General features: G+C 46.0%; 7 non-coding genes across 7 annotated transcripts; 5 read left to right on the top strand and 2 right to left on the bottom strand.

Annotated features, from left to right (window-relative positions):
• Window positions 1-3,821: 3,821 nt before the first annotated feature.
• Window positions 3,822-3,934, bottom strand: trnal-caa (transfer RNA leucine (anticodon CAA)). The gene is made up of 2 exons: window positions 3,897-3,934; window positions 3,822-3,867 (listed from the first exon to the last, which is right to left on the bottom strand). It is a non-coding gene; the product is annotated as a tRNA-Leu (tRNA).
• A 9,534-nt stretch (window positions 3,935-13,468) lies between these two features.
• On the top strand, window positions 13,469-13,541 carry trnaf-gaa (transfer RNA phenylalanine (anticodon GAA)). Its single transcript has one exon. It is a non-coding gene; the product is annotated as a tRNA-Phe (tRNA).
• Window positions 13,542-15,049: 1,508 nt separating this feature from the next.
• trnav-cac (transfer RNA valine (anticodon CAC)) lies at window positions 15,050-15,122 on the top strand. Its single transcript has one exon. It is a non-coding gene; the product is annotated as a tRNA-Val (tRNA).
• Window positions 15,123-15,349: 227 nt separating this feature from the next.
• On the bottom strand, window positions 15,350-15,421 carry trnad-guc (transfer RNA aspartic acid (anticodon GUC)). The gene has a single exon. It is a non-coding gene; the product is annotated as a tRNA-Asp (tRNA).
• A 1,022-nt stretch (window positions 15,422-16,443) lies between these two features.
• Window positions 16,444-16,516, top strand: trnaf-gaa (transfer RNA phenylalanine (anticodon GAA)). The gene has a single exon. It is a non-coding gene; the product is annotated as a tRNA-Phe (tRNA).
• A 109-nt stretch (window positions 16,517-16,625) lies between these two features.
• trnav-aac (transfer RNA valine (anticodon AAC)) lies at window positions 16,626-16,698 on the top strand. Its single transcript has one exon. It is a non-coding gene; the product is annotated as a tRNA-Val (tRNA).
• Window positions 16,699-22,110: 5,412 nt separating this feature from the next.
• On the top strand, window positions 22,111-22,229 carry LOC138244865 (5S ribosomal RNA). The gene has a single exon (XR_011193480.1). It is a non-coding gene; the product is annotated as a 5S ribosomal RNA (ribosomal RNA).
• Window positions 22,230-25,566: the final 3,337 nt, after the last annotated feature.

The following is a 25,566-nucleotide window of genomic DNA, read 5'->3' as shown; positions in this document are numbered from 1 at the left end:
TCTAAAACAGGAGAAGCATCCTCGTTTAGGAATGTGGTATAAAGTGAAATGGTCTGGGAAGAGTCCTACGTTTGAAAAGTTCAAAATAGACGTAAAGGGGTATTTACGGACTCTTTCAAAATGTAAGAACGAGCTGTGCGGACCTTATCTTTATTTACCTTGTGTAATCGTTTTTCATAAAGTGTAATTGTATTATAGCATGTGCCCCTGACGATTTTCTTGATACGTTATATGTGCTCTTGTTTGTATTGTATGTAGTTTTGTTGTTCAAATAAAACGTAAAGGACACAACTTTCTGGATGCGGCTGCTGTAAAAATAAAATGACATCAAGGGTGCTGTACGCAGAGGTCTGAAACCTGCTCCACAGAAGATCTTTATCCAGAGGTGTTAAAGAAGTCGAGATCTCGCCATGAGAGGGGAAGCATCTCAGAAAAAGCAGGTGCAGTCGGTTCCACGGTCATAACGCCACTAATTCGGGTGACAAGAGCAAAACCCACCCGGCTTCCTCCGGGCAAGTAATGAGACAAAAAAAGAGGGCCCAGTGGGTAGCGTGGCTGAGCGGTCTAAGGTGCTGGATTAAGGCTCCAGTCTCTTTGGGGGTGTGGGCTTGAATCCCACTGCTGCTAGGAGTTTTTGTGTTACAACCACCAAATGGAGCAATGTGTTAAAAGCTACTTTATCAGCTTAACATCAAAGCAGGGAGAAAAAAGTGTTTCTTCTTCTCAACACAATTTATCGTTTCCACCTTCAGCAGGGAAGTTTGTCTACCAAGATCACTTTGGAGTCAGTGCAAATCACAGTGCGCCCTCAATTTTAATGTCGGTTGTGCTCCTTTTATCTGTGAAACGTTAATGTTCTGCATTTTCAAGTCGAGTCATCCTCAGGGGTAGAGCTGATTATGTCTTTCCGCATAGCGCTCCATCAGAAATAACTTGTCTAAGTCCAAAAGAGATTGTGGGTTTCACTTCAAGCAATCACAAAGCATACCTCACATGTCAGATCTAAATTGGGAATTTGTTGGTTACGAAGCTGAACTTTTGTCCATGTTCTGCTAGAGTATCCACTGGCTTGCCTTTATAAGCAGACTTGGAAAGATAAGCTGTGCTTCATCTCAGGAAAAATCATCAGTACTGTCATTTTATTCTGTGTGTATGGCAGTTATTTAAAGTATATAAAAATCACGAGTTCATAGACTTATCCAAATATCAACGGGACCTTGTAAACCTGTCAGAAGAATTCCTTCAATCCAATAGTTTCACTCCAGGGACAAGGCAGGGAAACATAGAGAATTCTTATTTAAAGACAACATCCGTATTGGATTGCATGTAAGCAGGCAACACTCAGAATTCCTAATATGATTTTGAATTCAGTTTTGCAGTGCTTTAGTGCTTTACTACTTTCAGAGAGTCCTTTATTGACCTTGCTGAAGCAGAGAAGCGACATAATCACAATTGTGACCAGTTTTTCTGCTGTTTCTGGTTAATACTGATTATTATTTTGTATTTTGATTAGTATTTTTCGTAGCGTTCTTCCTCAGCTTTTTAGTTATTAGGTGAGCAAGAACCACTGAGAACGATTCTGAATCAATCAAGAACACATATGGTACTGCTGTCCTGTGTATTACTGCTTCATCCTAATTGAGCTTTTCAGTGTTGAAGAAGACGTTTCCAATTTCGATTGCTGGTTTCAGAGGATGTGCTACAAGATCACAGATTCATTTGAAAAGATTTGGAGATGCATTGGCTGGGATTCAAACCTGGCTCAATTGCATGAAGGCACCTATACTCAGCAACGAGAGGAAAGGAGAAGGGGCCAGAGGTAGTGTGGCTGAATGGTCTAATATGCTGGATTTTAGGCTCCACTCTCTCAGGGGCATGGGTTTAAATCCCACTACTGCCCAATGTTTCAAGACCTTACTTCCTGTGATTTGTAATATGGTCAGTAAAAGCACTTTATGTAAGTATCTCTTATGTCAGCGCTACAAGTCACTTACTGCTCCACAGGTCCGGGGTTCAATCCCTGGCATCTTCAGGTGTTTTATATAACTGTACTCACATTGAAATCTTCTGTTGAGTGAGAACTCTTTGCTCGTGTTCATAGAGAGCCAGGTTTACCTTTTGAATCTCACCCGGGATTTCCTGAGAGATGATTCAGCGAGCGAGTCCTCCCTCTGGACTCCGCACTGAGCTGAAAGCTGTACGAATTCCTCACTGTGTGTCCTGTACTGTTACAGGTGGTCCAGCGTAAATGTGCAGCACAGTGATATGAACAACTTGAACTTTTTCTGTATGTGAAGGAAAATGCAAAAGAGCATGTAAAGTATTGATCATATAAAATATCCATGGTACAACTCGAGAAAAAACTGAAGCACAAAACAGCGACTTTTGATGATTACAAGAGATTCAAGAAACACAACCGTCCGCAGATGGGTTCGGATCCTGAACGCTTAAGTCAAAAGAACAAAAGCGAAGTAAACTCTCTTCATTGTCTTATAGTTTATGTAATAAAACAATTTTTTACTTTCTTTATAATTTCTTACTGTTGATAGACGATTTATTGAATTTTAACAGAATCACAATTACAAATATTTGGGGTTAAACTGTTATTCACATACTCTAACAAAGAGAAACGTTAGTGTCTTCCGGTGTGTGAGCCAATTTCTCAAAACATTAAAAAATAAGTTATAGAAATTGAATTGTTCTACTTTTTAGGCTTGCATAGTCTTATTCATATTTCACTTAAGCCTTTTCTTCTGTAGTAATTTCATTTGATATTAAAATTAGTCCTGATTTACAAGAATTTTGTAATAAGTTTCAGTTTAGGAAAATCGTGCCCAGAAGCTACCAAAACTGGTAATGTTCACATAATGTGTAATGCCAAAGCAGCAGTTGGGGTGGGAAACAAAAGGCATTTCTTGGTATGAATCCTAAAACTTCATAGATGGCGTTCTAGGACATCTTGCTTCAGATAAAGCTGTCAATACATCATAGATTTCTACTCAATCAATATTAGCAGTGTTATCACTACCAAACACTAAATATAGATCCTGGCAATAATTCATGAGTTGTTTGTAAGAAAATTGTTTATGTTTTTTTTTAACATATTTTCAATACCAGACAAAAAGTCGAAAGTTTCAATTTCATGCAACTGATGAAATCTCTCTTCAATGGAAGTTATAAGTACAGTACATCCAAAATACTGCGGAATCAATCAAATTTACATGTTTCTTGTGGATCCAGAAGATCATTTTGAGACTCAAAACATGCCTGTCTTTTCTTTTTTCGAGGGCGAAGGAGTAGCAGCAGGAGTAGCAGTTATGGCAAGAACGTGTTTAGAGTTCAGCACTTCTCATTTCTAATGCAGAGCCATCGACTCGGAAAGCACCGCCCGCGATAAAAGAAATTGCAGAATTGGTCTGTTCATGCTGCCTACACGCTTTGAATTGCTGGCATTTTCTGCAAGCGTTCCTTTTTGAGGGTTCATGAAATTCCTCACATTTGAGCCAACACTAAAATATTTCATTCGGGGTCGCCTAATTCATAGTGCAAACCGAATCTACAGGGGAATGCTGTGGCACATGAAGCCGTTTGTTATTCTGTTGTGAGGTGTGAGGGGCGGAATGCAAATCGAGTTGGTGAATAGAAAATGAAACAGGAGTCACTTCTTGAGCTACGAATTCCAAAAAGTATGAAAACCTGTGCATTTTAACAGTGCAGAATACTCACAAATTGCACTGAGTTGCTTGCTTTCTTCTGCTGCTTTTATATTTCAGTCATTCACTGTAGCACTGGAACAATTCAAGAGAGGTAAAAGCAGAAGCTGTCAGGAGTGGGATTTGAACCCACGCCTCCATTTGGAGACCAGAACACCCAAGCCAGTTGGAGAGACACATGTCTTTGAGTCTGGCACCTTAGACCACTTGGCCACCCTGACAAGCACAAGCAAGTGGTGTGCTGAATGCACCAGTAGTTGGCTAAACTGAGTTTCTTCCCTGAAATTATTTGCTTGCGAAGAGCCAAGTTGCCTTGAATGGATCTTGGAAATCAAATATACGGATGGATTGTTATTCGGTTGTGAGTTTTGAGGGGCGTATTATAAATTGAGTTGGTGAAAAGGCGCTTTTTGTTAGTCTGTCGGGAGGCTGCACAGGGTGTTTAGAGGGAGAACTTCTAAAAGGCAGGCTCTCTATGTTTAACATCAAGAAAGATTTTTTTTTCTCAATGGAAATGCTCTTTGGCGCTTTCAGCTTTACGTAGGGAACAACGTCTGCCGAGACCACTTTTGAGCCAATGCAAATGGTAATGTGCCACCAAGTACATTTAATATTGGCTGTGGTAGCGAGCTGCTTTTGTTTGTGAAGCTTTTACTTCTTTAAGCTGAATCATCAGCAGGAGTAGCTTATTAAATCTTTGCTCATTGCGCTCCATCAGAAATACCTTGTCCATGTTCAAAAGAGATCAGGGGATTTACTTCATGCTTTCACATGGCATACCTAACACGAAAGATTTAAATGGGGAATTGAGTGTGCTTCTTGATGTTGTTCCTGTGGTTGCCTTGGTTACAATGGTGAATTTTCTTTCACGTTCTGTTTGAGTATCCACTGGGTGGGCTTTATCAATTGGCTCGAATAGGTCATCAGTGCTCCGTCTCCAGAAAAATAATCAGCACTGTCTTTTTTCTGTGCGCATGACCGTCTTTTAAAACATATAAAATCACGAGTTCATTGATTTCTCCAAATAACAACAATACATTTTAACCCTTCAATCCAATAGTTTTACTCCAAGTAAAAAGCAGCGCAATGTATAGAGAGATGACATTCAAAGATTTCAACGTTCTTATTGGATTGCCTGTATGCAGATAGCGCTCAGAATTGCTAATATGATTTTAATTCAGTTTTTCTCTACTACTTTCAGTCTTTTATTGACCTTGCTGAAGCAGAGAAGTGACATAATCACAAATGCAACCAGTTGTGCAGCTGTTTCTGGTTAATAATGATTAATGCAAAAAAAAAAACAGCTCCTTGCATTAAGAGTCCTCCCTCTGGATTCCTCTGAAAGCTGCGCGAATTACTCACTGCGTGTCCTGTACTGTGTAGCACAGTGACAAGAACGCCTTGAGTTTTTTTTCCGTATGTGAAGGAAAATGCAAAAGAGCATGAAAAGTATCGATGGTATAAAATATCCATGGTACAACTCGAGAAAGAACTGAAGGACAAAATAATGACATTTGATGATTACAAGAGAAACACAACCGTCCAAACATGGGCTTGGATCCTGAACACTTGTGTTAAAAGACAAAGCAAAGGATATAACCTGTAAATGTCTTCATGTCTTACAGTTTATGACATAACACAATTTCTTCCTTTCTTAATAATTTCTTACTATTGATAGATGCTTTTTTGAATTTTAACAGAATCACAATTACAGACATTTGGGGTTAAACTGTTATTCACATATTCACATATAATTATGAGACTCAAAATATGCCTGTCTTTTCTTTTTTCGAGGACAAATGGATTATTGAGGTGTAAAGATGGGTTCAAAACCAAAATCATCTGCTATTGCTGCTGTTTCTTCAAATCCTTTAATTGATCATTGATAACGAGGAATAATATTATACAAATTGTGGTTTTCTGTGAATTGCCAATTTTATTGTAATTACATCTTCGTTTACAGATGACTTGCATGTATCACAAGGTATTACAGATGCAGCAATTCAAAATGGGTGGGGTATTTCGCGGCATACCCCGGTGGGCGTGTCGCGGTGTCACGCAGTATCACGCGGTTAATCGCGTCATTTGACGTCATCCCGGAAACTATCCGGCGTCACCTTGTAAAACCGCCAGGGAGAGCTTAACCTCTCATGTACAGCATTTGAGCTTTTAATTTTGAACTGTGTATTACAGCATATTAATCATCAGTCATTAAAATGTTGGTCTATTTTATGAAAGCAAGATTGCTCAGTTGGACAAAAGTACACAACCTACCTTTATCAGAAATATTTATGCATCAAAGCCTTTACTGAAGATATTACTAATAGTATTAATAATGGATGACTTTGGACAAGCTGTATACTCAAAGTATAATTTCTTTAGCACATTTGTACAAGCACTCGGAATCTGTCCAAGCCATACTTTGTCAGGCATTTTGTTTTACTTCAACGGGCATAAAAACGTCCTTGCTTTTAACAGGGCGTTTCATAATTTCTAACTACGAAAATGATTTAAAATGCAACACTTATCATTCAACTAGAGCTCAAAATATCACAAGGATCCTCAAGAGCACAGCAAAGACTGTATTAAAAGATACTTGTATGTAGCAACGCTTTCTTTTCCGTATACCATATTTTATGGAACCACTTCAGAGGGGTGTCAGCCAGTCAGATTCCAGGAATCGGTACTTTAAAGGAAAAATACACGCCGGTATTCCATTTCTCCCTAACGATTTTAAGCATCGAAGTATATAACTAGCATGTGAAATAGCGTGTGAAAAAGTGGTAGTTTTAAGCTTTTCTGCTAATATAATATGGAATCGCGTATCTAAAGAATGTAATAACGATATGATTATATTCGTGTACTGCGACAGGGCTGTGTAGGGCTGTTTCGCCTCTCTCTTCACGCAACTTCCCTTGTAGCCTACTGGTCTACGTGCCCACCTATCAACTCACGGGTTGTGTGTTCAAATCAAGCTTGTGCAAACATTTCTTCAAAAAAATAGAATAGCGATATTATGGACAATCAATTGACCTTTATATTTCAAAATATCACAACATCATCGATTCTAAGTCATTTTTGATAACAATGAATAGTCACCTTCTTCCCTTCTGACAATGGTCCCTGTTTCTGCTTCCTGCTTCTAGTGTGTGTGTGTGTGCAATAGAGTAAATTTTTATAGAGAAATGCAGGTTGGACAGTATGTGTTACAATATAAACATTTATATTGATTTAAATCGTGTTCTGATTTAAATCGCAAACGCGAGTTTAATTATATGTGTTTTTTAATCATAATCAGGCTAATGCAACATAAATTGATACAGTATCTTTGTCTTCTAAGTATCTTAATAAACTTTCAGCATACCTTTCTACCCGTCAAGATTTATATTTCTTGGGATTTTGGGATCAAACGTGGAAGGATTAGATTGTAATCGTTTTTATTTTTCAAATATGAGATTGTATTTCTCAATGTTATGTTACACCTACAGTAGTTCACTGCTTTAAATACATCGAATTAAGAAAGTTATGTGTAGCACTTTAGATATTTTTTTCTGAACCAGGGAAAATCTGATCATGTTTCTCTATAACAATAATAAAAAACTTTATTTTACATATCACCTTTAAAAGTGGCATCTCAAAGCAAAAAAGTAGATGGGAAAAACAGTTAAAAGGGACCAAAGTAAATACCAGACAAACGCAAACGCGTTTTTAATAGAAATGCTTTTATTCATTCAGCAGAGAGTGAGAGGGACATCCAGCAGGGAGAGACACACACACCGGTTTCCATTGACAAAATTGTTTTTTTTCCAATTCCTCTTGTCTAACAGGAATGTTTTGTTGTGGACAGACTGTTAGACGAGAGGAAAAGAGCACCTCCTTCTACGAAGCATTTCGTTGATCCGATCACGAATTATTTTCCAGTCGCACAAAGTAAGGGTTGAGAATCTCCGATTCACCATGCTACTAATGGTTTCCCGGAGATTGCAAGGCAAGGCACTTTTGCCTCTGGACCCATCGAAATTTACAGACGTGGTCCACCCCCAGTAAATTTCAAAAGTCACAAGATTTCGAAACACGAGGGCGGCGTAGCGGTCGGCTCTTGCTTTCCCGTCTATGCCGATGCACTGCAAGTACAACCCCCCTTCCATCTCCTGAGTGATGGGTAGCAGTTGGACATCTGGGAGAATTATTCGTCCCACTGGCTTCTGTGAATTCCGCTGTGCTTCCTGGGGGGAGATAGACGGCGGGGACAGCATCAACCAAATCCCATGCGGTTGTGAACGGAGAGGCCGGGATGGAGTGTCCTGAGGCGGTGTGTGCTCTGCGGGGGGCAGAGCTTCCGCCAGGCATTGCAACCTGCGCGGCGGGGAGAGGCACTTTTCGGGAGACAGCTGCAACATACTGTCTCCTTCCTCTGCATTTTCAGGAGTGTCTCTAGCCTCCCAGTCCTCCCCAGTAATGCATCGTACTGCTCCCGCTGCTGCCGAAATGTCTCCACACAGATGCTGCTTCTACAGGTTGGCACCCTGGCCAGTGGCCGAGAGCAGAGACCCACGGCCTGTGGCAAAATGACATAATTCATGTAAGAAATAAAGTCACACAGTGCTCGTTTTTGCAATTTACTGCAGCATACCTTGCACATTTTGAATGGTTGGATCTGTAGTTCTACTCAGTTTGGTGAATTCTTGATAAACCAAACTGGTGCCCTCCCTCTAACTCACCATTCCTCCCTTATGGTAGTGTATGCAGAGAAACCCATGTATATAAACCCATAGGGTCAAATGCAATGGACTTCCCGAGTTAAAACACAGCCGCGTACTAAGTTAGTATGGTACATTCTGGACATCATCTCCCGCTCCAAGTTCAATTGCAGCAAAAAACATGTGGAACAAAGTTGGAGCTCAGCTCAACTTGTGCTTAATCCGGTTCCAAGGGCTCGGCATTGTTGTACTAATTAGCCCGAACTGGAGAGGACTGTACATCAGAACACTTCAGATTAGTAGAATAATATGTAGGCCACATTAATATACAATTACTTTTCTGTTTCTCATTTATATTCAAACTAAATTTCCTGACAAATCAGTTAGTTTTTAATTTAAGAATTGCATTTAGTCGACAATTCACCTGATGAGGCTACATAGTTATTAATGAGATACCCAATTATAATTAGTCATGAAACAAATGAGAACAGCAGCTGTGCATTTGAAATTAAACACTACTGTATTATTGCAGAATTAATTTTGTTTAACACTCCAGATGAATAAGCAGACATCATTACAGCTAAATCGTTACAAAAGACACCGACTAATAATCAGTAAAGTTAAGTTTTATTTTTAACAGAACTGGAAATTAAACTTATAAAAATACTTGAGCAAAAAAAAAACAACAACAATTGTTCCTCTGACCTTCTAAGCATTTTTTTAAGGCAATACATTTCTTTAGCAGGGTGTGCCTTGTGCTTACTTTTCAGAACTTTGATTTTCTCTCTCTCTCCTGTGTCAGTTCAGATTAAGCTCTTTAATCAGTTCCAACATCTTCCTTTCAAAGTGGGGAAGTGCTTGCTGGCATGTTGTTTTGCCAAGTCGTGCCTATCCTTTATGACGGTATCTTCTGACACCTGCGCACAATCCAACAACATTACAAGACCAGCACTATAACAGGAGTCATAAAAACACAAGAAGCCACATTGAACGAGCTTTCAGAATTGTAAAACAACGCTTTGCTTGTCTGTCATTTGGTTTGCATACCAGTCCATCAAGAGCTAGCACAACCCTGGCTGTTTCAACACAGTCATTGGATCACAGCCACAGGACAGAAAAGGGACTGTAAACCATCATAAATCACTTAAGATGCCGAGTTTTTTCCTTTAACATGCTTGGGTGCCACCTATTTCCTCCTCATCCCTGCTTTCCTCCGATAACCACAAATACGGAAACCCATCACTAAAATATTTAACAAATCTATCCAGTTGACTCCTCGATTTTATAGAACACATTAAAGCCTCACGCTACATTTATATAAATAATAGTTTAAGTTCTGTTCTCTTCACTCCCTAGCACCTTAAACTTCACAGCTACTACTAATGATTAACATTCAACATAATTAGTAAATGTCACTTTTGTAAATACACATATTAATCAGCTTCATTATGAATAAATGTGGTATGAGTGTTAAGCAATTTTAATTAAGTATTACAATGTTTTCAAGCAGATGCATAAATTCAGTACGTGGTAACTATTATTTCCACTATATTCTGGAGCCTTCTAATGCAATTCATCGTTACACCAAGTATGGTACTAAGTTGCTCAAGCCATATTAAGAGGTGGTTTAAAATAATTCACTAGTTTAGTCACTTCTAGAGGGCAACAACTATTACTCTGTGTTCGTTGCAATTGAGAACAGGTTTAGTACGGTGCTGGACTAAGCACAGCAGCAACGTTCGTTGCAATTGGACTTAAGGTGGAGCACAACTTCAGACCACAGCTGCGTACTAAACACGGGTTGAACGCCTGTTAGTACTTCACTTTCAGTTTGTTGCAATTAACCCCTAGACTTTGCACTACTAAGGTCTAAATCAAGCTCAAGCAGAGACAACCCATTAATGGCTTTCATAACTTCCATTAGTCTCCACCTCTGTCTTCCCCAACTCATTCTTGATCTTCCTAAACTAGGCGTTTAACTGAAATTCAGCCCAATGAGACTGTTTAGTCTGAGAAAAAATATAATAAGCGCTAATCCTGACAGCCTGAAAAGAAACAGATTCCTATAGCCTCAACTGAGCAAAAGAGTCAGTTTCTTTACCTCCTGAAGTATCATTTTTTTTAAAAAAAACTCCAGCACTGGCTGGAGAGGCTGTGTGTCCGGGCTCAGCGGTTATATAGGACAGGACTCAGCGCGCAGCAGGTGTGACTCATTGCTCTGCGCTGCCCGTGCGGAATGTGCGTCTCCTCCCTCCACACGCCACCGCCTCGCTAAACCGCCTTCATACTCCCCAGCGGCAATAACATCTCCATTTATTAAATTTATTCTTCCATCTTAACCTAGAAAACTCCCGGGACGTTTCTGTGAATCGGTAAAGCTCTCTCTGTTGGTGGTCACACGTAGAAACAATGCACGAGCTGAAAGCAGGAAGTCAAGCACTCCTCCCTCACTGTATATCTGGGTCCAGACTTCCGAAAACTCATAAAAGTTAATTTCCAGAACGCCATATTAAAGTCTCCCACCCGTTCGTTTCAAATACATCAATTAGATGATTTCGGGTTCTTTTCTGATGTATTTTAATAGTTTGGCACTGTGCCTTGTTAAATATGTTACAAGCAAAGTTTATCAACTTCATGCGAGGTTTTGCGTGGATACAAAAACATTATATGATATCTATAACACACGTGAAGAGTGAATCTGAATTAATCAGAATGCTTTGCTGCACCAGAATTGTTATTTACGTATTTTAAAAATACATCTGGTGCATCTGAAGACAGAATAAAACCCAGAACTGTAAAAGGACGACAGACCATTAAACTGTCTGGTGATATTGCTGCATGTATAATAGAACACGTTATTGTAAAAAATGTTTACATTCGTGAATGAGTATTTTTTTTAATTATACCAAATGTCCGTTAAATAATGAATTACGTTTATCAGACCATAAACACTATTATATGAAAAAAAAACATTTACTATACATGCATTTAACTTGCTTTTTTAAAAAACATGACAATACGGTAGATGAAAATTGTTGTTCAGCGCTTTTGTATTAAATATACTCTACCAGCCTTTTAAGTCATGTGTCAGAAATAAAGTGTATAAAATTCGCTAAATCAAACAAAACACAAGCGCTACGAAAAAGAAAAAAATGTGTTTATCCTGCAATTTTATCTTGCTGAAACGTTTTTTTTTCTGTGGCACTAACGGGCTAACGGTTAGGATTCCTGGTTTCCTGATTACATAGAAATGTGTCTCTCTTGTCTTACGGTGTCCAAATGACCAGTTCAGTGTAGAAAGGAGCAGCGTAAAACACCGGGGTAAAGTTAGCTTGAAGTTCGAAAACGATTTTGCCACGCCTGTAGCATTTACACGAAACCTCTTAGATTCGCGAGAATACTTGCTTTGTGCATAAAATACATTGTGAATGCTTTCTCAGCCTTTACTTTTTCGTTTATATTACAGTTTTTGGACCAAGCACGAATATTCTTTTGTCCATATCTTCGCAACGGAAGCACAGAACGCCTTCAAACCAAATGCATTTTAAAGACCACGACGTGGATATTTCCACAGCCTCTACATCAAAGTATCAGTGAGCTAATTATCTTTTTTTAAACCTCCGGTTTTTCATCGATGCGTAATTACGCACTAACTGGAACCCGGGGGACCGCTGTATACACAAGTTCACAATGCGAGAAATACTGTTCAATACGGCTTCATGCGAAAAACCCGTATATGAAAAACCCGTAACAGAATAGCGCAGTCTCCAATTACTCAGACTGTAAGCACGGGAATAAAGCTTTGTCTGAATTCTGAAACCCTTCCTTTACGTCCTGTTTTCATTCAGGTAAGAGTCAACTATATGCACAATACTACTGACAGCAGGAAGATTAAAATATTCTTTACTCAGCAGCTTATTAAAAACAGCTCCCATTATGTTCAAACCGATTTTTTACACAGAACACTGACACAGCTTTGCGTTCTGAATCTCTTTTTCTCGTGTGTTTATTTAATGTGGCACAATGCACTGGGATAGGGGTATTCTGTTCACAAACCAATAGCATTTAAACCACAGCACCCACAATGCTGCAAGTAAGTGTTTTGCACACTAAGCAGAGAGCGATGTCTTCCTCGTTAGTATAGTGGCAAGTATCCCCACCTGTCACGCGGGAGACCAGGGTACATCAGGACATGCATTGAAGTGAAAGCAGGATGCGCTGCGACATCCACTGTGCAGATCCCGCCACACTAAGAGGTGAGTGGGTCTGTTCGATCACAGCGCTAGGCGAATCCCCAAACAGTGTGCGTGGCAACAAACGAAACGGGCCTGTGTCCGCCCGGTTTCGATCCGGGGAAATCGGGCCCAGTAGTGGCGGGATCTGTACAGTGCATGTCGAAGCGCTTCAATGTGCTTCCTGATGTCCTACCCCGAGAACAGAAAAGACAGCATCCACAACAACAACAGCTCAGGTCTCTACACGGGAGCTAAGCTGCCCCCATCTCCTCTGCTCTGCGGCTCCTGCGGAGCGGAGTCCTGCCTGGAGCCGTGTTTGCAGACGGCGGCTCCCCACACCTGTCTGTGCGTCGTGTCCAAGATCTCCTGGGAGGAAGAGAGAGCCCTCCCACTCGGGGGCTTTTCCACGGTCTGTGTGAGGAGGGGCGGGTGTGTCCAGTAGCTTATCGAGCGGAAGCCTGGGGCGGCGGAGAGCTGTGATCGTGCAGACCTTGAGGTGTCACCTCTTTGTCTGCTTTCCCGCCCCCCCTCTGCCCAAGCTCTGGTCAAAAGTAGCCCGGCAACCCCTCACACCTGCACGTGTCACAACCTAAGGTGCGGTCATGAGACACCCATGGGGTGTCGTTCTGTTCTTGCTAATTGTTTCCTGCCCGTCGCAGGCAGGAGTCCATGCGAGGAAGATGTGCTGGACAGAGCTCAGAGGGCGCAGCTGGGTGGCTTTCCTTCTGAGTGACGTTCCTGCAACACTCTCCCGCTACTCTTGGTGCGCTCATGCCACAACACAGGAAGGCTGGAGCAGGTGGCTGTGGGCTTTGGCACCGCCGAAATAGCTCAGTTGGGAGAGCGTTAGACTGAAGATCTAAAGGTCCCTGGTTCGATCCCGGGTTTCGGCATTTTGTTTCATCGCGCCCTTTGTTCCTCTCTCCAGCGCCCACTGCCTAAAGTGACGCGTCCCTTTCTCAGCCCGAAACGCAAGCGAGACACCAGCAGCGGTCCCTGCAGGTTTCCGTAGTGTAGCGGCTATCACGTTCGCCTAACACGCGAAAGGTCCCCGGTTTGACACCTCGTTTTGCACGCTCCTGTACTTCACATAGGTCTTGAGCGACCGGTCATTTGTTCCCAATGTATTTCCGGTGCCTTCGTGCACTCTTGTACCAAACGCACGTTCCTTCTGTATGCGGAGCCGATCATTTGCAATTGGGCTGTGCCGACAGACCAGGACGAGCTCTGTCGGCTCAAAAGCAGCGCAGGACCTGCAAGAACAACAGAAAGATTAGCATCCAGCGGGGGCCTCTTAGTGAGCCCAAGAGCTCATCAAGAATCAGCTCCAGCAACAGGGCTGGGCGCATTGTTCCATTCTCCGCCCACTCTCGGTGTAAACAAGTCCCTGCTGGTATCTGCTTGAAATGCACTTTCCTGCGTTTGCTTTGGTGTAACTGGCTTCCCCTGCATGGGCGAATGTGAAGAAGATCCTTAGTAAGTCATTGAAGAAAACCGAGAAGAGGTCGAGTGGCCTCTGTCGTTCATCAACGATCCAGTCAGGCAGTACTCCTCTGTAAAGCGCCGTTCGTTCACATCGATTGGCTTTTTTTTTGCCTTCATTCGTGCGAGTAGTAAAAGCAGACGCCCCTATTCTGCCGTGACCCGGATTCGAACCGGGGTTGTTGCAGCCACAACGCAAAGTACTGACCACTATACGATCACAGCGAGTTACCGAGACACACGCGGCAGGGCGGAAAAGGCTGTGCTCTCTTCGTGTGACATATTTCGGAAAAGTCCTGACGTTGCATTTCAACTGAGCCCCAGTATACATCGACCCTTCGACACTCTGAGTGACACCTCTCTTGCGTGTTTTCTCATATTTATGTAGTTTGCATGCATGATGCCGGGAACAGCATGGTTGTTCGCTGCCATATAGTCTAGCGGTTAGGGTTCCTGGTTTTCACCCAGGCGGTTCGACTCGGTTTTGCCTCCTGCTTTCCAAAAGATCAGCACCGTGTACGAAAGAGCCGCATTAAAACTACTCGAACGTGCAAAACGTGCGAGAAGAGGGGGCGCTTGTTTCAAACCGAAACTTCTCGCGTGTGAGACGAGCTGATCATCGCTGTGGGAGGGTTACTCTGGTAGACAGGGCTGACCTTCGGCAATAGGATTTATAGTCTCCAAGATGATATTTGCACTTTCTGGAGAGGCGATTTTCTCCACTTCAGTAGCCCGATTTCGTCGATTGCGTGGAGCGGGCTGTAGAATGTGGCGCCGCCTTTCCTGCTCCGTCCATGACAGGCGTGCTGGTCTCTGGAGAGAGAGCACGGTCCATCAGCGCACTCCAATAAAGGCACTGGAAGCAGCTGAATCGCATTGGCGAAGCTCAGCGCTGGGCCGCTGGGCACGTCTTACCACTGTTTCCGTAGTGTAGTGGTTATCACGTTCGCCTCACACGCGAAAGGTCCCCGGTTCGAAACCGGGCGGAAACAGACATCTTTTGTCGCATCGAACAGACCCACTCACCTCTTAGTGTGGCGGGATCTGCACAGTGCATGTCGCAGCGCTTCCTGCTTTCACTTCAATGTGCTTCCTGATGTCGAGTCGTGTGCCGTGCGGAGGCTCTGAAAGCGAGAGCAATGAAAAGGTGCACGACGCTGTGAAAGAAAACAGAGAAGTGAAAGGCAGTCATTTCTCTAAGGAGGTGAAAGAAAAGCTACTCCCCGTCGGGGAATCGAACCCCGGTCTCCCGCGTGACAGGCGGGGATACTTGCCACTATACTAACGAGGAAGACATTGCTCTTCCCAACCCCCGGCATCGTGTCCCGACCCAGCATGCTGGAAGCCGACGCGTGCTGTGATCCCTTTACGGAGCAGAAATGACAACCGAGGAGCCGAGAGATCATTTCAGCATTTCGCGTCTGAACGGAAAACACAAACGACCAACTCGGAATGACTTGCCTTTGACGCTTTTCAAAGCGTTTTGTGCACGACGACTGCGCCGCCTAGCAGATACAAATGGGTTGTACAACTTTGAACTAGCAAATGGAAGAGGGCTAAGCCCCCTCTCTTTTAGCCCAGGTTCGATCTGTCTCCCAGAATCACCAGGGCGCGCACACACACACACCCGTGCCGTTGAAGTGCTCTGCTTCATTTCTAAGGGCAACTCAACATTCACTCCTGCCCCGAGTGCAGAAAAGACAGCATCCACAGCAACAACAGCTCAGGTCTCTGCACAGGAGCTAAGCTGCCCTCATCTCCTCTGCTCTGCGGCTCCTGCGGAGTGGAGTCCCGCCTGGAGCCGTGTTTGCAGGCGGCGGCTCCCCGCGCCCTGTCTGTGCGTCGTGTCCAAGAGCTCCTGGGAGGAAGAGAGTGCCCTCCCACTCGGGGGCTTTTCCACGGTCTGTGTGAGGAGGGGCGGGTGTGTCCAGTAGCTTATCGAGCGGAAGCCTGGGGCGGCGGAGAGCTGTGATCGTGCAGACCTTGAGGTGTCACCTCTTTGTCTGCTTTCCCGCCCCCCCTCCGCCCAAGCTCTGCTCCAAAGTAGCCCGGCAACCCCTCACACCTGCACGTGTCACAACCTAAGGTGCGGTCATGAGACACCCATGGGGTGTCGTTCTGTTCTTGCTAATTGTTTCCTGCCCGTCGCAGGCAGGAGTCCATGCGAGGAAGATGCGCTGGACAGAGCTCAGAGGGCGCAGCTGGGTGGCTTTCCTTCTGAGTGACGTTCCTGCAACACTCTCCCGCTACTCTTGGTGCGCTCATGCCACAATACAGGAAGGCTGGAGCAGGTGGCTGAGGTCTTTGCGCACCGCCGAAATAGCTCAGTTGGGAGAGCGTTAGACTGAAGATCTAAAGGTCCCTGGTTCGATCCCGGGTTTCGGCATTTTGTTTCATCGCGCCCTTTGTTCCTCTCTCCAGCGCCCCCTTCCTAAAGTGACGCGTCCCTTTCTCAGCCCGAAACGCAAGCGAGACACCAGCAGCAGTCCCTGCAGGTTTCCGTAGTGTAGCGGCTATCACGTTCGCCTAACACGCGAGAGGTCCCCGGTTCGAGACCGGGCGGAAACAGCCTCGTGTTGCACGCTCCTGTACTTCACAGAGGTCTTGAGCAACCGGTCATTTGTTCCCAATGTATTTCCGGTGCCTTCGTGCACTCTTGTACCAAACGCACGTTCCTTCTGTACGCGTAGCCGATCATTTGCAATTGGGCTGTGCCGGCAAACCAGGACGAGCTCTGTCGGCTCAAAAGCAGCGCAGGACCTGCAAGAACAACAGAAAGATTAGCATCCAGCGGGGGCCTCTTAGTGAGCCCAAGAGCTCATCAAGAATCGGCTCCAGCAACAGGGCTGGGCGCATTGTTCCATTCTCCGCCCACTGTCGGTGTAAACAAGTCCCTCCTGGTCTCTGCTTGAAATGCACTTTCCTGCGTTTGCTTTGGTGTAACTGGCTTCCCCTGCATGGGCGAATGTGAAGAAGATCCTTAGTAAGTCATTGAAGAAAACCGAGAAGAGGTCGGAGTGGCCTCTGTCGTTCATCAACGATCCAGTCAGGCAGTACTCCTCTGTAAAGCGCCGTTCGTTCACATCGATTGGCTTTTTTTTTGCCTTCATTCGTGCAAGTAGTAAAAGCAGACACCCCTTTAGGGAGCCTGTCAGCACCCGGCGTTTTCCCCTTCTGTAAGCTCTCCATAGCCTCTCAGCTCTTCTACTGTCAAATCCCCCTCAAGTACTTCCCTATCTTCTTCACTCAAAACGTTTTCTAGCTTTGAGGTAAAAAAATGAATTTCTTCATCCTTTACCTCTGTAGAGCTGTACAGTCTTGAGTAGAAGTGTCACGCCCTCTGCAGCCAGAGGGCGGTCCTTCTCTGTCCTGTCCCTAGTTTCTGGTCTGCTGTCCTTCCTGTCCCTCTCTTTCCCTTGGCTAAATATTTCAGGGTCTTGCACTCTGTCCTCGCTCAGCACTGACGTTCGGATGTCCTGAGACCCGCCTAGCACCAGGGCGCCCCACGTCCGCTCCCTGAGGGCACAGGTTTCTATACGGCATTCCTGAACTCTTTGCACTAATGAGCCCGGGCCTTTTTCCCGTATCGCTGCTAAGCATATGGGTCTTTTTCCGCCCTCCTGCTCCCCACGGTTAGTCCCCTTGGACGTCCGTGACAAGAAGGCCTCGATGCAGGAGAGGATAGCACTCGGCTCTGTTCTCTCTCTTCCTTCCTCATCAACTACACTTTCCATGACAGACTTGGAGCCTACCACTTTCCTGAAAAAGAAGCAAGTACACTTCTCATTTTCTTCCAAGAACTGCACTCTGCTTCTTAACAGCACTCCTCGACTACTTTCTTCCGCTATGCTCCGGACATCCTTTTTTAAAAGGGTGATATCCTCGAGCACATCGAAGCCACTGTCTCGTGTAGAGACGCTGCAGCTGCCTCTGTTTCCTGGCTAGCACTCTTCTCCGTCTGGCAGCAGCCTTCCTTCCCTCATCCATGAAAAAGGCCTTTGTCCTCACCTTCACCTCCTCCCACCACTCTCCTACTGACTCGTACAGACACTGCAAGGACAGCCACTGTGATAGTTTCTCCTTGTAGCGGGATACTACCCCCTCATTCTCTAGCAGCTTTGTGTTGAGTTTCCAGAGGCCTGGGCCAAAGACAGTCCCGCCCTGGAGTTCCACTCTACACCCTAAAGCCTGATGATCTGAGAAGAAGACAGGCTGAAGAGTGACCCCAACAACTTTCACTCTCTCTGAGACAAAGCAATAGTCAATTCTGGAGCTGCTATTCCTCCCTGACCATGTATATCCTGCTATTGTGGGATATATACATCTATATGTGTCTGAGAGTTTAAAGTCTTGAACTAAGTTTTGCAGGGCCAGTGAGCTGGAATCCAATTTTATCGGAGAGCTAGACTGCCTATCTGTGTGCTCTAAGATACAATTAAAATCCCCTCCCACTATCACGTCTGTGCTACATAACAATAGGGGAGAGAGTGCTTTGAGTAGCTCCACCCTTCCTCCAACGTCAGTAGGACAATACACATTGATTAGACGCAGGTTAACGGTCCACCATTCCACATCCACACACAGCAACCTGCCATCTATGACCCTCTGAATACTTTTCAATTTGAATGCCCATCCTTTGAAAAGAATGGCCACGCCAGAGGTTCTGTTGTTATTGTCCCCTGACCAATCAGAAGGCCCTTTATCCCACCTATCTTCAAAGCTTTTATACCTCTCTTGATTTACTTCTTTTTCTTTTTCTTCTTACCAATTTCCTGCCAGCCATCCTCTGAATGAGCCTTCATCAGGGTGGCAGCAGTAATAGCGTTCACGGAGTCCATTTCAAGGAAGGGGGTAGAGGGAGGGGTGCAGGGGTTCCAGCTGTCCCCATCACCATGCTCTCCTTCCTCCTCGCTCGGGGAGAAAACAGAGTCATTTTTCCTTTTCCTCAAGTCCAGCTCCTGGGAGCACTGAGGGGAAAGGGGTGCAGCCGATGCACCAGTCTCCTCTTCCCCCTCACCCACCAGCTGCTGCAGATCCTCCGTGATGGACTGGATGGAGGAGAGGAGGGCATCTGTAGGACTTGCAGAGTCTGAGAAAAGCAGCTCTGCTGAATCCTGGGTATCCTCGCTGGACCCGCTTCACCGGGGGACCCCACACTGGCCCTCGTTCTGAGGAGCAGGAGTGGGGGAGGGGTCCTCGCTGTTCTCGGGGGTTTTCAAACCCTCGTGCTTGTCTGGTGCAGTCTGCAGTTGTGGGGGCGTAGTGGATTTCTCTTCCACCGGCCCCGGAGCCACAGCAGGACTGATCCTGGCTGGAGGCTGAGAGTCTTTGTCCAACAAGGGTTCTTTGTTTGACTTGTTATTTGCTTTGGATTTTCAGGCCGGTTTGGCTGAAACAAGCACTGCCTCATCCTTTCTCATTTTGAGTTTATTGGCGTAGGCGTGAGGGCAGTTCTTAAAAACGTGTCCTTCCGAGCCACATAAATTGCAATTTGGCAGCATTGAACAGTCAGAGGATAAATGTCCCTGTTTGCCACAGGTCTTGCAGCATTTCACAGTGCAGGACAATGCCAGGTGTCCCACAGCACCACAGCGCTGACACACCTTTGGTTGTCCCACATAAAAAACATAGCCATTGCAGGTGCCCAGCCGGATTGTAGAGGGCAGGTGCCTTAAGCCTCCATTTACATTGTCCGGTAGCAAACGAACCTCGAATTTCCTTGCCTCCTGTTTTTATACTGTCAACATCTCTAACCTCAGTTCCATGGTGGACGGTGCAGTACTGGTTAAGCCAGGTTTGAATGTCCTCCGTCTTTGCCAGATTCGAGAACATAACAACATGCACTGTTTTCCTCTCTCTCTGTGTCAGAGGCTGCAAGTTGACCTTCTCAAGGGCAGGAACTTTCCCTCTTTTTGCCTCAAACACATCCACACATCGTTCAAACAGAGAATAGGTAGCAAAAACAACCTCAAATGCTTTCTGACCTGGGAGAGCGAAGATGAAATCCAAGTGCCGAGGTTCAAAGCCAAGTTCCTTCTGCAACACTTTTCTACTGAACTGCATGCGATCCATGAAGAGGTCATCCAAAACCTCAAAACGCACAGCATTCTTGCGGGATCCAAAAGTTGCCATTTCGTAAACTGCAAAACAAACACTGCTTCCACAAAACAAGCAAACAATCCAACTACTCCACCTACAGGATGATCAAGGTATCTCCACTGCCAGGTAAGTATAAGTTATATAAGGCCCTGCAAGCGGCCCGGACCCACAGCACAAAGTGCGCAGCCTAGCCCAGCTCCTCGCCCCGCACGCCACTGCCTCCTGCTGGGCCCACTCTTTCGCACACTCACACGCCACACTAACACTCAAAAGGGTGGGCAAAACGAGAAAACGAGCACGCCGTTTCCTACACATCTGCAGTCGCCAATGCGCATTCGCTGCATGTCCCGGGATGCAATTCGGCCTCATTTGCATAACACCAGACCCACAAATCGCTACGCAGGCTCGCGTCGTGCGCCTGCCACGCACCGAACAAACACTGGAGCCTTTTCAGCAATTTCCAAAAAATGGGCCTGCTCGCCTGCCCACAAGGCTCCGTCTCTTACCCGCTCTCCAGAGCCTGCTGCCTTCTGTGCTGTTCTCTCGGCACCACTGCAGCGCACACAACACGCTCCGCCGCAGGGAAGGCTCGCTCCGTGTGCACACGTCCTTTCAATGCCAGTTCAACAAGTGCTCCGCATTAGCGGCGTCAGGGCTCCGGCGTGTCACACCTCACCTCACCTCGCACAGCCCCCTCTTCGAATGTCTGGCGCTGGGCATGCCCCACTCTCCTCCACCTTATCTTATCGCGTGTGACCACCGACAATGGCCACAATGTCGGGGAATGGCACCTGTAAAGTGTTAATTGGGGCACAGGAACAGCCCGTCTCGTCCTGGGGGCCGGCTTCAAAGACAATAAAGCAAACACAGCGTGGCGGGGGAAGAAGACGACACGACACATGCAGGTACATTCAGCTCTGGCGGGAACGAGTCATTTGTCGGTCTTTTCAAGTGCTGGGAGCCGAGTAATCCTTCGCTTGTATCGTTTCTCCCCTGTGACTAGATCTCACCCTGCGACTCTCGACTGGGCTCACCCACGGCAGCCCAGCAGGTGTGAGCCTAGCCGGCACCCGGATGGGAGATTCCCCCCGGAAAAGCTCAGGTTGCTGCTGCTCCTGCAAGAGGTGTGACTGGGACCAGTAGGGAGCGCTCACCCTGCGGTTTGTGTGGCTTTCTTATGCCCCAGCATCCTGATGGCGACCCTCCTTGGCCATTAAGAAATCCCAGGGCGTCTCTCAAAAAGAGCCGCCGGGGGTGTCACTCTGGTGTTAGTGTTCCCCTTTACCAATCAGTCGGGGTCTCCTCCTAATCCCCGTCTCATATGTAACAATCAATGACGAGGCCCCCCTGTCCCGCGATATTGTATTTGTCCCCTGGCCGCTGGCTGGCGCCGTGAGATTTAGTACTCGCGCAAGAGAGCGCGAACGCGGTCCCCTGCCCCCCACAAAGTGTGCGCTCCAGGTTCCCTCTCGGGGCTCTGCAACACAGCGGAAAGGCAGCGAGAAGGAGCCTCTTGCTCTGACGCCGCAAGGCCACAAGAGGGCGGAGGCGCAGAGCGCCCGGCCGACATGTTGGACTGGTGTGCTTTATGTGCTGAAATAAACACGCGACAGCCCAGAAATGTTTTGAGTGCTGTGCACTGGAGGTTTTTGTCTTGTGAAGACTTGCCTTGTGCTCCTCCAAGCAGTTTGTTTGTTCTCCTCCAGTGCGGGACAAGCCAACACAAGGGAGCACATTCGCCAACATCCAGGTACGCAATGTGATTTGGAAAGCAGCTCCTTTCCAAAGAGTTGCACACGAACGATCCTTCAGTCCCGCTCGGGGGGCACGGAGCCCCAGCCACACACAGCTTCAAGTAGCGAGTCAGGCGCCATAGCTTTCGCTTGTGGCCACACCACCCTGAATGTGCCCGATCTCGTCTGATCTCTGAAGCTAAACAGGGATGGGCCTGGTTAGTACTTGGATGGGAGACCGCCTGGGAATACCAGGTGCTGTAAGCTTTTAAGCGCAGGAGGCGCCCTATCCCCGCTCGCTCATTCCCCTGTTCACACGTGCAGTGCGGCTTGTCCGTCTGTTTATTTGTCAGCTTTGGCGAGACACGGGTGCTTGTGTATTAGCGTGAGCGTTTTTTATTCTGATCATGAACAGTTTTACAAGTCCGCAAAGGATCGAGGAAAGGTTTATCGCCAGCTGAAAAGAGACACAGCGCTTCGGCTGTGGAGACTTGTTCGGCTGGCGTTCGGGGAGTCGCGTTTTTCAGAATTGTATTGAGATCGTTTTCCACAGAGCTCAGATGTCAAAGCACAGCAGCAGCTCTCCACAGCGATCCTCTATAGCGCCCTTTCAGCTCCGTCCTCATTGGAAGGAAGCAAGAGTGAAAGGCTGAAGTGAAATAGAGCGGGGACGAAGGCAGTGAAGAGAGAGAACGTGGGAAGAAGAGAAAAACGCAAGGGAAAAAAAGCAGCGTCGTAAAAGAGGTGACGGAGCTGTCCTCTCTATAAGAAGGAGAAGAAGAAGAGGATTTGTTTGTCTTTAGTAAGACTTTGTTTTTTGTGAATTTTTGTGTTTTTTTGGTGTTTTTTGTTGATTTTTGAAGCCCTCCCCTTCAGCCTAGCTCTGTTTGGGGAGGGGAGAGACTTTTGGTTTTTTTTTTGTTGCTTTTTTGTTGCTTTCTGAGTCCTGTTTGTGTTTTAATGGAAGGAAAAAACATGGAGGCAGAGAATGTTATTGTAGTGGAGGAGGAGAGTGGTGTAGGAAAGAGAAGGATGAGGAATTCGGACCGACCCCCCCGGCGGGTTTTTGCAAGGGCGCATACTGTTGTGGTGGATGTGAGCGGCGTGGAGAAACCGTCTGCGGGTGCTATTATCGCAGCTGTGCACGGCGTCTGTGGGGAGGGCTCTCTTTTTGCCTGCCACCCCCGGACGCCAAAAGAGTTTGAACTGACTCTGGACTCAAAGGAACATGCAGACACGGTGACTGTGGGGCTGGATGTGCAGGCCACACCCTGCTACTGACGCTGGCTGGAGCGGAAGGAGGTAGTGGTGTCCTTCCTCCATTTCCCGGCATATATCTCAAACGAGACTATCAAGGAGAAGCTGAGTAGCTGGGGGGTGAGAGTGATTTCGGACATCAGGATGTGCCACTACCCTGGGACCACCATTGCTGATGGCATGAGGTTTGTTCGGATTCGCTTTCCCGAGCATGTACAGATGCAGCCATTCAAAATGGGTGAGGTATTTCGCGGCATACCCCGGTGGGCGTGTCGCGGTATCACGCGGTAGCACGCAGTTCACGTGTGTCACGTGACTAACTATCCGGCGTCGCCTTGTAAAACCGCCAGGGGGAGCTTAACCTCTCATGTACAGCATTTGAGCCTTTAATTTTGAACTGTGTATTACAGCATGTTAATCATCAGTCATTAAAATGTTGGTATATTTTATGAAAGCAAGATTGCTCAGTTGGACAAAAGTACACAACCTACCTTTATCAGAAATATTTATGCATCAAAGCCTTTACTGAAGATATTACTAATAGTATTAATAATGGATGACTTTGGACAAGCTGTATACTCAAAGTATAATTTCTTTAGCACATTTGTACAAGCACTTGGAATCTGTCCAAGCCATACTTTGTCAGGCATTTTGTTTTACTTCAAAGGGCATAAAAACTTCCTTGCTTTTAACAGGGCGTTTCATAATTTCTGACTACGAAAATGATTTAAAATGCGACACCTATCATGAAAAGAAAAAAATACACACCAGTATTCCATTTCTCCCTAAACATTGTAAGCTTCGAAGTCTTTAACTAACGTGATACCGGAGTCAACAAGCATACTTTTAGAATTTGATTAAAAGGGAATATAATATGGAATCGCGTATCTCAAGAATTTAATAACGGTATGATTATATCCGTGTACTGCGGCAGAGCTGTGTAGGGCTGTTTCGCCTGCCTGTTCATGCGAGCTGTCTTGTAGCCTACTGGTCTAGGTGCGTGACTACCAACTAGCAGTTTGTGTGTTCAAATCCAGCTGGTGCTGGGTTTATGTTTCTAGGTTTATATTATGCATTTCATACGGTCAAATTACTTTTGAGCAACTAATAAGAAGCGCGAAACGGTATGCGTTTTACTTTCGTTTTGTGCTGGAACCCGTGGATTGATTAGAGATATCAAGTACATACAAGTCATTTTTTAAATGTTGTAGTTCGTCTTGAAAAAATGTTACGAGTACATCATCTATCAACAATCACACAGGTTCTGTTTCCATATTGCGGATTTTGGTTAGGTATTATCAAATCCGGTGGCGCTGTTAGTTTACTGAGTCCCATGTCACATGGTCTGTGATTGAAACCTGTAAAACTGGTTTAATTCATCACAGCCAGCACTCTTCAGGTGTGAGGGTCAAGGGGACAAGGGGATCGTGAGCTGTGTCTAGGTGAATGGTTCCCTCACGAGCTTCTTTCCAGTGACCTTGCCTGGGGGCACCGCCACCTCGTTGATCTACCAATATGCTGACGACACCAGACTGACGTTGGCGGAGATCTCGGCCATTTTAGAGGTGGTGCAGGCCTACTGCGCTGCCTCGGGCGCCAAGGTAAACTTGGAGAAGTCTGAGGTCATGCCGGTGGGGAGGGCAGACCTTGCCCCGCTCTTCGGCTACCCTTTCAGGGTTGAGACGGGTCACCTGAAGGTCCTTGGCATCTACATTAACGCTGATGAGCAGGCCACTGGGCTTCTCCTGTGGAAGGAGAAGCTCATTAAGATGAGGGCCAATTAAATCGGTGGAGACACAGGTCCCTGACCCTAAAGGGAAGGGTCCTGCTCATTAACACACTGTGCCTGTCCCTCTTGTGGTACCCATTGTCTGTGATGCCTCTTCCTGAACGGGTAGAGAATGAGATTAGGCAACTGGTGGTTGGATTCGTGTGGGAGGGGAAGCCTCCGCGGGTCACTCATGACATCCTTATTGGGGAAATCTCCAGGGGTGGGCTGAAGCTGTGTGATGTAGGCCTGAAGCTGAAAAGCTTTAGGCTGAAAGTAGTGAAGAAGTTCCTTGACCTGGATAATGTCAGCATTTGGAAGATTGGTATGGCAAGCTACCTCGAGACTTGCGGGGGCTTGGGGCAGGAGACCCTCCTGGTGAGGCTCACTCCGGGGTTGATAAAACATCTGCCCTCCTTTTACAGGGAGGTCCTGCTGGCGAGGGGGTAGTTCATGTCCCAGCATGTCTCCTACACGTCGGAGACCCGGGCCCAGCTTCTGGAACAGCCTCTGTTCCTCAACCCCCTGCTGGTGTCTCGATGGAACAGGCAGCTCTACGGGGCTGGCATATCCAAGGTC

This window comes from Lepisosteus oculatus, chromosome 14, assembly GCF_040954835.1.
Source record: "Lepisosteus oculatus isolate fLepOcu1 chromosome 14, fLepOcu1.hap2, whole genome shotgun sequence".
Taxonomy (NCBI): Eukaryota; Metazoa; Chordata; class Actinopteri; order Semionotiformes; family Lepisosteidae; genus Lepisosteus; species Lepisosteus oculatus.
The sequence above is the reverse complement of the archived record's forward strand: the minus strand, read 5'-3'. Positions and strand labels throughout refer to the sequence as shown.